The sequence below is a fragment of the Phaethon aethereus genome (assembly GCF_964289735.1).
Source record: "Phaethon aethereus genome assembly, chromosome: W".
Lineage (NCBI taxonomy): Eukaryota > Metazoa > Chordata > Aves > Phaethontiformes > Phaethontidae > Phaethon > Phaethon aethereus.
Genome location: NC_138581.1, coordinates 24,758,104 through 24,769,545, shown reverse-complemented (window position 1 = coordinate 24,769,545; position 11,442 = coordinate 24,758,104).

The window sequence follows — 11,442 nt, the reverse complement described above, 5'->3', positions numbered from 1 at the left end:
ACATGTGGGCAGCTCGTGGGGTCTGCAGGAGGGACCAAGGCAATGGTCAGTGGGCTTTAATGCATCACAGGTCTGCACCTCTGCTGGAAAGTGTTGGAAAATGTGTAGAGGCCCCCAAAACAAATTGGTTTGAAATGTTTTTCAGGCTGTGTGGGAAATAAATTACTTGATTTGTCCAGGCTGGCCAACAGTAGTGGCAGGACACGGGATGTGAGCTGCAAGCTTAGAAAGAAAATCTTGGTTGGGGCTTCCAGCTTTCCCAGGGGTATCCAGGCCCTGGCTGCCCTGCTGTCCTATCTCCTCTGTCTGCCACCTCCTACGCATACTGGGATGCTGGAAATGGTGGAGCCACGAAACCAGCACCAGCTACAGAACAGCTGGATGTAGGCAGTGCCTGCAGCAGCTCAGAGCATTTCCTCCCATGGGGCAAAGAGGCTATGGTGGGAAACATGCCCTGCCCTGTTCATACCCACCCATACATTGTACCACCGCAGCCCTGGCTCAGCTGCCCAGCACCCTGTCCATGTGAACATCCATAGGATCCAACCAGGATGATTTGAAGTGAAATTTGGCTTCAGCCAAATCCCTCTGCTGGCATGGATCGAGCTAGTCCCAGCAATGGCACAGACAGGAGCTAGGCTCTGATTTGGGCTAATGAGACCTCCAGGGAGTCAGGCCTGATCATGGCAAGCTGGGATATCTGCTCAGTGTCCCCAGGCCACCCCAGAGAACACCTGGCTTGAGAGCCACCAATGCAGACCTGGCCTGTGAGGAGGGATAACAACCCACAAGCCCACATTCCCCTTCTCCCCCCCCCCATGTGGGGCAGTTTGGGACAGACCCTCTCCAACACATTACCATCAATTTTCTGCTCCTTGAAATTGGATGTTTCCAAAGCCCACAGCTTAGCAGCACATCCCTGTCACAAAGGCTTTAATGATGCCCTGCTTCAGGGCTGACACTCTGAAAGTATATTGCCAAGAGTCTACATCTTTCAGTGCCAGGCTTTGCAATCTGACAAGCTGCCATTGTTAATTGCTGATTAATTAAGCAATAATTAAAAACTGCATATGCAGTTTAAATCAGCTGGCTGCAGCTGCTGACTGGATCCAGACAGCTGACAAACCTCACTGATGCACTACAAAAACCTCTGCTCAATCAGGTGAAGTTATTAAGATCACCCATTGACAGGAGATGTTTTGGATGCATCATGCCCATGAGATGCTGTAAATAAAAAATAAATTTTTTAAAAGTTCTGATCCATGGAAATATTTGAGATTTCAGGAATGTTTCCTGTCTTGTATCGAGACAAAAATGTGAGATCTTTTATCTTCTTACAAGTTCCAGGGCGGAAGGAAGTCAACTGATGTAGATTGGTTTGATCATTTCAAGTAGTTTCATGCTAGTCTCTGTTTGTCTAAATTTACTCCAATTTTGAGACGGGCCCATTTGGATTCATCTGCAACTCTCCGGTTTGAAAATACCTTGGCAGACAGTTTCACTTTAATAGTCATTGTTGCTTTTTCCCCAAAATATTTCTGAGCTGGGAAGGTTTTTTTGTGATTGATTCTGTTCTGCAAATAGTTTTGGTTTTGCTGAAGCAGCATTCTGGACAAATACAATGTTTGAAACTCCAGATATGTGGCATGTAAGTGTATCCCTGTCTGTGGATACAGGCATATTTTTATATCTTTGCTCAATTGTGTTTATTTTAGGCAAGAAAGTGAGGATTTAATATCAGCTAGTTGCACAAAACAAGCTGGGAAATTTCTATTTTGACCCCTACGGCCTGATGGTGCTGCTAAACATCCCACACTCCCACTGCTGTGGTTCAGTTTTTCCCCTGGCTCACTGTTGGGATCACCCTGCATGGCTCGACCTTAAGGAGAAGGAGCTGTGGCGTTGATCTGCGCGGCTTGACCTTAAGGAGAAGGAGCTGTGGCACTGAGAAGCTGGTAAACAGCTGGATATCTGCATGGCTCGGCCTTGAGGAGAAGGAGCTGTGATAAACAACTAAGAAGAAGCGAGGAAAACAGGAACACCTGCAAGCAGCAATCCTGACTGTGTGAGGGGCGCGTGGACAGCGCGTGATATTTTGTATATAGCCAATTGCAATAGTGTGTGTAACAAGTTGTAACCAATCATGAGTGTGTGCGCAGTGACTAAGCGAAAATTATGATATATATTGGAGTCAAACAAGACAATAAAGGGCTTTGGAATATAACTCTCATAGAGTTGTGAAGTCCATCCGTCTCCCGCAGCTCACAGTTGTGGTCTGGGAGGTGCTGGAGCCCCTGATCACCTCCAAAGGGTGAGCCCTTTTTCCCAGATGCAGTCCAGCAGCCTAGTCACATCACCCATCCCGTGTGCAGGCACAGCTAGTATGGGGCTCCTGGAGAACAAACTCCTCGGCTGGTCAAAATAACCAGCAAAACAGATGGAAAAAAAGGGGGCTGCACTTGATACAGAGCAGTGCCTAAGCATACCTGTCTGGAGACTCCTGTTCTTCACCCTGCTTGGGTACATGGGTGGGAGATGGCCTGTGGCTACAGAAAAATGTGTGTACATTGGGTCCACTTCAGGGGTACCATCTGGGATGTTCATGCTATCACACTGGGTCTGTCTGAGTTTATTTGGCTCTAGTGGTCCTTTGCCTGACAGTTTTGTGAAGCCCAAGCCTAAATCCAACTTGATTCCTGGGCCAGCCATGCTTTTTGGGAGCTCTGATTTTTACATTGTTAAGCAGGGAAAACCCAGAGCTGACATGCACTTAAAAATGTGCTTTTGCCTGGATTGCTGCTTCTGCCCAGGGAGCTGGATACTTCAGCTCTGGAGAAGGAACTCAGCGACCAGCGTAAGCTGTGCCTGGGCTGGGTGAGCACACAGGGAGAAGCTTAAGGAATTTACTTCTCCAGCTGAGGATTTCAAAATCATGACAGATTTAGAAAATGTAATGGAGAACTGAGGCTGGGGTATATTCCACAACCTCCTCACCAGGTTTGATCAGCTTGGGGCTTGTTGGCTGCTCAGTTTTGCTCCTGTGCTACAGGACTAAATTAGCTAAAGCTACCCAGAAACAGGCCTGGCTGCTAGTGGGGAGAGACATTGGCTTGACAAGCAGCTGCTGGGCAAAAAAGCCTCAGAGCTGGGTGTAAAGTACTTCAAGACTTTTACAGTACTGATTAATCTGGATACCAACCTTCCTGCAAAGGTCACTGCAGAGCTAGGGGTGAGCCAGAGAAGGGAGAGAAGGACCATGGTGCACAGACAAAAGACAGGGTGATGGGTAGTGCTCAGGTTTGGTCTCGTCAGGCCACCCCAGGCTGCAGTCAGTCCTGGGGGCAAATGAAGCCCCCAGAGCTGCTCTCTGCTCTTCCACCTTCTCTGTGGTGCTGCTCTCTGCTCTTCCTCCTCTGTGACATCCCCACAGGCAGCTGCATTTCTGTGATGCCCGACCTGATGCCTCCAGTCCACGTGGCCAAGAGGCAAATGCTCCTCTGGACAAAAGAAAAGCCTTATTTCAAGCCTACAAAGTAAAAAAAAAAGTGTCATCTTTTTGAGATGTTTCTGACTGACTCCAGTTGCCTCCTTTGTTTGGCTGCAGCCAGCAGCAGGCTTAGAAATATCAGGTTTAATGAAGACAATCTTTTATGTTCCGATGTGAGCCTTATTTCCTCTGCCTGGTGAGAAATGGCTCTTGCTTCAATCAGCAATTGAAGTCTGAGATTGCTGCACTGAGTAGAATGGCTTCCACTTTCTGTTAATTAAAGCTCAGCTGACAGTGCTGCAGCCCAGCTGGCTAGAGAGCAGCTCCTGAAGTTTGTCTCCGGCCTCACAGGAGCAGCAAAGAGACATGGGTGCTAACAGGATGCAGGAGGAAACATGCTGGGTGCCATCCTGCTCTGGCAATTTCCAAAACAAACTGTATCTAGTTTTTTTGGTTGTTTTTTTTTTTTCTCCAATAAGAGTGCTTTTGCAACTGTTTGGAGAGCCTGTGGAAAAGGGATGACCCCCCTCCGACTGCACAGACTGAGTTGGTGTTATAGTTTACCCTCTTCAATTGCATCTCCATTTCCACAAGGACTTCTCCCCACCTGATTTCTGCTCACCCGCTGGATGCCAGAGGCTTTTCCTCCCCATTGCAATGCCTGGGAGGTGCTTCTTCCCCGGACAGGCCATGGGTTTTCTATGCTGAACACAGCACTGTCCCCCAGGTGTCTGGGAGCAATATTTGGGGAAGCAGAGCATTTCCCAGTGTTTGGTGTGAGAAGAGGGAAGGAAGAGTTTCTCCTGGTTGGCAAATGACAGGCCAGCTCTAAACAAAAGTTAAGGCTGAAATGATGGGATCACTAAAACCAGATTTACAATAGTGGAATAAAGTTACCGAAAGACAAGCACAACACTATGCATTATCAAGACTGCTTAACAATAAAGATCCCCCTCACTGCATCAGCATCTCATTTAGCTTCTTTCTTCATCTCACATTAACCTGTAATCTCTCTCTATTAATGTAAGACCCAGTTTCTTTCTATGAAATAACTCTTTCCCTTCACCAGTTTCCAGCAGGGGAGGGTGAAGGTGGAAAGAGTCTGTGCTGTCCTAGGTGAAAATGTCCTTGTCCTGCTCTGTTGCCCAGTATTTCCCAGCCCATGAAATGACAGGAGGGTTAACCCTGCTCTTCCTGAAGGTCTCTTGCATCCACTTGTACCAGATACCCTCACCAATGGGTCCCTGGCTCTGGCTCACTGCCTTGTCACAGCCCTCTGAAGACACCCTTCGTTAACATTTCTGATCAAGTGGTGGGGACAACTGAGGGCTTTAAAACCTAAAGGGCTACTACTAACAGGCATGGGGACCTTTGGCTGAGGAGAGGCAGGGATGCTTATACAGTCAAACCAGAGGGTATCTCTCTCCAAGTGGTGGGCACCTGTTTGGGCACTCCCTGACACCTCTGGCATTTGGGGAAGGATTGCACAAGACGGGAGAATCTCTTCCAGTTTCAACAGTTTGGTGGGATGGTGGATTTGCTACCTTGGTAGTCCAGCCCCAAAGATGCTCATGCTGAGCAGCTGTGAGCATTGGCATGAGTGAGGCATTGGTGCTCCATTTGTCTTTTGGCAAAGGCACAGCTTTCTCCCTCAGGACCTCAGGGTTTCATTTCCAGTTTCCAGCCCCAGACCAGGGGCTGTGCAGGTGAGAGGTCAGAGGAGATGAGCCAGTGTCCTGCCCCGGAGCACATCAAGTAACCTGTGCCCAGGTGGTGAGGAGAGACAGAGTTGCAGTTGGTGCTGGCCATAGGGATCTTGGCCAGGCAGCCTTGTGAAGTGCTCCAGCGTCACCCTGAGACCAGAGTTATCTCTACTGACAGCCTTGTCTATTCTTACCATGGGTGTTCAGGCCATGCAAACTGCAGGAGAAGGGGCGAGGAACTGGTTTCTAGAAATGTTTGCAACATGTGGGCTGTAACTCTGCTCCAGCACAAGCAGAGCGCAGCTTTTCCAGCAGCCAACAGCCCTGCCAGCAGGTTTGAATCAGCCAGCATTTCCCATAACTGAGAAGCCAACAGGATCCCACACTGCCCTCCCACCAGCTCTTCATGACCACTCACCTCTTCCCTCCCAGCCACAGGCTTGGCAGTTTCACTGCCTTCTGTTCCACCCCCCAGTGCCCCACAGGGGTGTCCCTGCAAAGCCGCTGTAACGTAGCACAAACTCTCTGCTTTGCCCTGCAAGGCACTGAGCTGCAATAAGCCCCCAGGCAATGCCATCCCACCCTGCTGCTCTAAGAGGAGGCAAGATGACTGAGGTTTCAGATGCTGCAGCATGGCTCCAGGGGAGCACAGTGGAATGGCTGGACCCAAGACACAGACTCAGGGAAGGGAGTCTAATAATGTGGCTTGGGAAGTCAATGGGATGGTTTGTCCATTGTAGCAGTCACTTGCATCACTGGCTTTTGCTTCTGGGGTGGAAAGATCATCTCTTGTCACTGGAGCACAGCACAGAGCAAAGGGAGGGCTCAAAGCCATTAGCAGCAGTCGTTAACAGCCGGCCTTCAACCAGTCGTTACATCAGTCATTAACAAGGTGCCTTCACCCACAGGATCTTGCAGTGAGGAGATGCCAAGAAGCTGCCTGCCATGCCTTGCTCCAGGGATGAAACAATTTTCAGATTTTGGATGGGAGAGGAGGTTTGCAGATCACCAAGGACAGTGGTGCTGCCTCTGCAGTTCTGGGCACAATCTGCTTGCAAGGTCATTTCACTTCCTGAAGCCCACAAGAGTGGGACCCTGGATGGGGCAGGACATCCTGCATTTGTCTCCCCTACTCTCTCCCACAAGTATGTGGAAATTTTCAAGGCTTCTGGTCTTTGTCCCTGAAGAAGTTAGACTCATTCAGGCTGAGTTTGGGAAGAGCAGGCAGGAGCAGTGCTTTGCAGCTGCAGAGGGGGAAAGAATTTCAACAACGTGCTTTGCTGTGTACATGGGAAGGCAAGGAGCAGCCCTGTTACCACCACCAAGGTGATCTGTCTGTCACTCCTTGAGCCTCCATAACTCTCCTTTGTGCTGAAGTTGTTTCCTGACCATTTTCTAACAAGCTTAGCCACACCGTTAACTCCTCATTTCTTCTTGCTATGGTAGCCCTTAGCTTTCTGAACCCATCAGAGTCCATGTACATCTCCGTGAAACATGGGGTAACTCAGGGTACCTCCATGCTCCTCCATCTCTTCAAGGGTTAGCAGAAGCTTTTCCCTAGAAAAAAACAGAGCTTTCTAAAGCAGAACTTTTCCTACTAGATTTTTCCAAGCACAGCCCTGCAGGCAGCATATGCATCCCTGCAGCACCAAAGTGGCTTTGCACTGCAGGGAGCCTCAAGCCGACACTTGGCTAGCAAACTTGGTCTGTGTTAGGGAGATGCTGCAGCAGCACCCAAATGCTGTGCTCCCGACCTCTATGGCTGCTCCACAATAACTGAGTGACCTAGTACAGAACCAGCTCAGACATATCTGCAAGAAAGGCAATTTCAGAGATGCCCTCCAATCCCAAATACACGTGGGAAGTCTGTGCTTGCCCCTACATTTCTTAGAAAGTCCTTGAAGGACTTCTCTATCCCTAAACATTCCTCAGAAGTCCCCTTGCAAAGCACAGGCCAGATCTACCCTACTTAGTGAGCTAGAGCTGTTGTCAGAGCTGACACCACTCAAGATTTACTTCATCCTGCATGGAAGGAAAGTCCAAACCCTCACATATGAGTTAATGAAACAGTCTGAGGAGACAATAGTTCCTGGCGCTGCAAGAGCTTGCATTAGTGAGCTGGGGTTATGGAGAGCTCTGATCAATAAATATGTTGCCACAGCTTTTTGGAGCATCCATCACTTGTCAGGGAATGCATTTAGGCCAATACCTGCAGAGGGCATAAACCAGCCACAGGAATTAAAACCTGCCATGTGTCAAATGGTAATGCACAATTTAATGATCACAGGATCCGATAAATAAGCAAAACTGTGAAATTAATAAATACATTCTGGCATGAACATCTGCAGCCCAACCTGGCCACATTTAGAGTCTCGAGATTAACCTGCAAGGTGCTCCATTGAGCTCATCTGCAGTACGTAGGCAGCAAAGGCAGCAGCCTGCAGCCCTTTCCCAGGAGAGCCCAAAGGACTTTCAGACCCAGTGTTTCTTGTCACCTCAAGCACTGGTGTAGATAGGAACCTAGCAGGCTTCATGTGCAGGGAAAGCTGCAGCAAAGGTCAAGGCAAAACTCTTCTCCATGGCCATGCTGGGCAAAGCAAAACAGGGAGGGACTGAAACTGCAGCAAAGAAAATTTAGGCTGGACACCAGAAAAAGGGGGAGCGAAGGATAATTCCTGACTGCCAGGGGTGAGGAGTGAGGGGGATTTTAGGAAGAGGTTAGATGCAGGGTGGGATAACGAGAGCTGATCCTGGGCTCAGAGGCTCCAGAGAGCCCCTCCAACCACTCCACCTCCCCATCAGGTTCATCCTATGCTTCTCCCACCACCACCAGCGTAGCCCAGGGCTTTTGGAGTGTTGCCTCGGAGCAGGTAGGACCAGACGGGAGGAAGGGAGCTAGCACCGAGCGAGAAATAACCCTGTAAGAGAGTGGGATGAGAGGAGAGAGCTGCTGCTGAGAGCATTGCTCCTGTCACGCTCCAGCACCTATCCAGGGCACGGCTCAGCAAAGAGAAGGGAGGATAAGCAGCATGAAATTAAGAAAGGGAAATTTTCAGGTCCATAGCAAGAAAAAAACTTCCTGACAAGAAGATTTATGAGACTGTGGAGAAATTTCTCCCAAGGAAAGCCTGGGACATTTGAAACTAGATTAACAGCGAATCCAGAGATGCAGACAGCATCCTGCCCTGCAGGAGAGTTGGACTAGAGGGATCCGTGAGGCACTGCCTATTGCTAATTTATTCCTGATCTGTTGTGTTACCTATTCATGCTCTCCTACCACATCCATCATTTGACTCTCTCTGGTCCTTGTGAACATGGAAGGGGGATTGGGAACATGGCCAGCGTGGATTTGGGATCATGAAACGCCCTTCTCTGCTGGCTTCAAGACCAGCTAAAACTCCTTGGCAGCTTCAGGCAGCTCAAGCACAGCCCTGCGCTTCCCGTGTCAAAGCACAGCAAGTGCTGCTAACCCCCATGAGACACCCAGCAGCACTTCAGGCAAAGCTATTACGGCACATGCAAAGAGATGAGCCAGAGAGCAGCTGCAATTCGGACAACCCCCATGTCCCTAGACCATAGTCAGTAAAGGGTCGTTAAGATGAACGGCTACAGCAGCACTCAAACCTCACATGGGCAAGAAGAAAAGGGCCATGCACCCTTTGGGATTGGGCACCTGTTCCTCAACACTATACTGAAGGCACCACCTCACTTCAGGCACTGCATAGACACCGGCAGCTGTCACTCACTATGATCTGGACCACCTCCTTCTCCTGGGACTTCCCATGTAAGGTCCTGTCCTGCAGCTGCCCTAGTGTTGTGGTTTAACTCCAGCCAGCAACTAAGCACCACACAGCTGCTCACTCACTCCCCCACAGTGGGACAGGGGAGAGAATCTTAAAACACCTTCCCCCTACCCCTCCCTTCTTCCCAGGTGCGAAATCACTGCCTCCTTGCTTATCTATTACATTTACATAATGCTGGCGTTGCAAAACTACACTACGCATGCGCGGGGGTCTCGGGTGGTCGTCGGTCGTTTGGGGAGCTAGTCCCCTACTCCTTTTTCCCTTTTATGGTCACGGGTCTCTTGAGGATAATTTCTTCTCCTTGGATGTTTGCCCCTTCTGTTGTCTAGCCAAGCAGTTCCTTCTTATCATCCTTGTTAGAGCATTCCTGCCAGTCTGTCCCTATGCTCAAGGTTAAGATATCTTCTCTGTTCTCTTTAATCTCCCAGTCCTTGCTCTTAACTCTTCTTTGTTTTAACTTTCATGAGGCCTGCTTTCCTCGTGATTAACCGTTTACACATAGTTACAATGTTAGCATTGAGGAAATACAGCCTAAGGACTATGAGAGTAGGCCGTTAAACATAATCTCAGTTAGGCTAAAGAATTCTATACTAAAGTCAAACTAATCATGTAATCATTAACCTTCCATATGTTAAGAAATTTGAAAACCTTACAGTTGATTAGTTACACATGCTAGAACCTTATAATTGTTTTAGATCCGTGTTTCACCCTGCAATGTCTTTTATTATTAAAAGTAAAAAATAAGTAGCGATAGGACGGAATAGTGATAGGACAGAATGGAATAAAAAGACAGAAATCAAGCAAACATTCAGGATAGAGTTGCAAGGATAGTCACCACCATGGATCCGCGGCGTCCCGGGGTCCAAGTTTCTCGATGTTTTCCGTGGTGGGCAATCGCGCATGGCGGCAGCGGGCACAAGGGCTTGTCTTGGCAGTCCTTTTTATTCTCATTCAAGGCCTGCGATTTAGCACATCTTCGCATTCCTGAATATGCACATATGCTTCAGGCGGATCCAGCACCCCCTCCCCAACTATCGCATGCCTTGTAGCCGTTATCTTGGCAGGGTGTTTTTCATCAACCGGAGGTCTCTGTGACGTGCGGAAAACAGACTACACAATCTGTAAGATTTTAAAGTAGGTATGTTTATTCAGCGCTGGGCAGCACGGGGGGGTAGTCCCACCAAAAAACCGTGCGCACCCCAACGCGGCACTTACTTCAAATATATAGAGCAAAGTGTTGCATATACATAAAGTTTCGCAATATGCCTATACATATGCATGACCTGTCCCCGCTTCGTATTGAAATGAGTTCCAGGGCGTTATTTCCATGAACTCCTCCCATCTGCGCTTGCGCAGTGCCTTCTGGTGGTGGTCGCTGAGGGTCGTGAGGATGAAGGCCGGTGGCTCCTCTTCGTCACCATTAGTAACCCTTTGTTCTTACGCAGGCTCAGTTGCTCTTTGGTTTTCGTCTAAACCACAAGGTCAGTTTCAGCCGGTTCTTGAGGCACTCTCCTGGTTCTTATCAGGGACTGTCCTTGTGAGGAGCCACAAGTCTTCTCACTTCTGTCAGTTTATCAGGAACTGTCTTTGTAAGGAACTACATATCTCCTGCTTTAGTTACTTTACGCAATAGCTAACAAGATTTCAAACCTTATCTACTAATTAACTGTTAAGATTCCCTTAACCCCTTCTCTCAGTCCCCCCTTTTCTTAGAAGTTAGTAAATTCTTTTACTATGCCTGTTTCTAATACAGTGTTTCCTTATCCAGCATCTTTTCAAAATACTTGTTGGACTTAAGCCTGCGTCGTAACTGGTTTCTCTTCTATTCACTGTAGGAGTCCCCTGTGTTCCGAAAACACCACAGGGCACATCGAACTATAACACAAAGTGCTATGGATAGAACCACAATAATTATTAGAGTAACAAATAATCGTTTTAACCATGATAGGTTTGGTAACCAAGAGGTTAACCTTTCCCACAGCTCAGAAAACCCTCAAAAGGTGTCATCTTGAGTTACTTCACGTAGGATTTTTGCTTGTTCTCTGATCTCCCGTAAGTCAGCAGATATTCACCCACTTTTGTCTACATGCATGCAACAGTTGCCATTGATTACTGTGCACACCCCTCCCTGTGAGGTTAATAATAAATCTAGAGTTATACGGTTTTGTGATACTATTTTCGATAAACTAGTAGTTTCTTCTTGGAGTGTCCTGATGGCATCTATAGTTTTATTCTCGATTAACTCTATTACAGCCGAGATGTTTATTATAGTCTTTTCTAACTCGCTAACCTCCAGAAATGGGATTAGCCACCGCACAAAGCTATGATAGCTTGTCGGCTTTTCTATTAAGGGGTTACTCATCTTTCAGTTTCTGATTAAAGTGGCCCTCCATTTTCTTCTCACAGGATTCTGTGTTGTTTTATCAATAATAGTGATGTTGGGGACCAG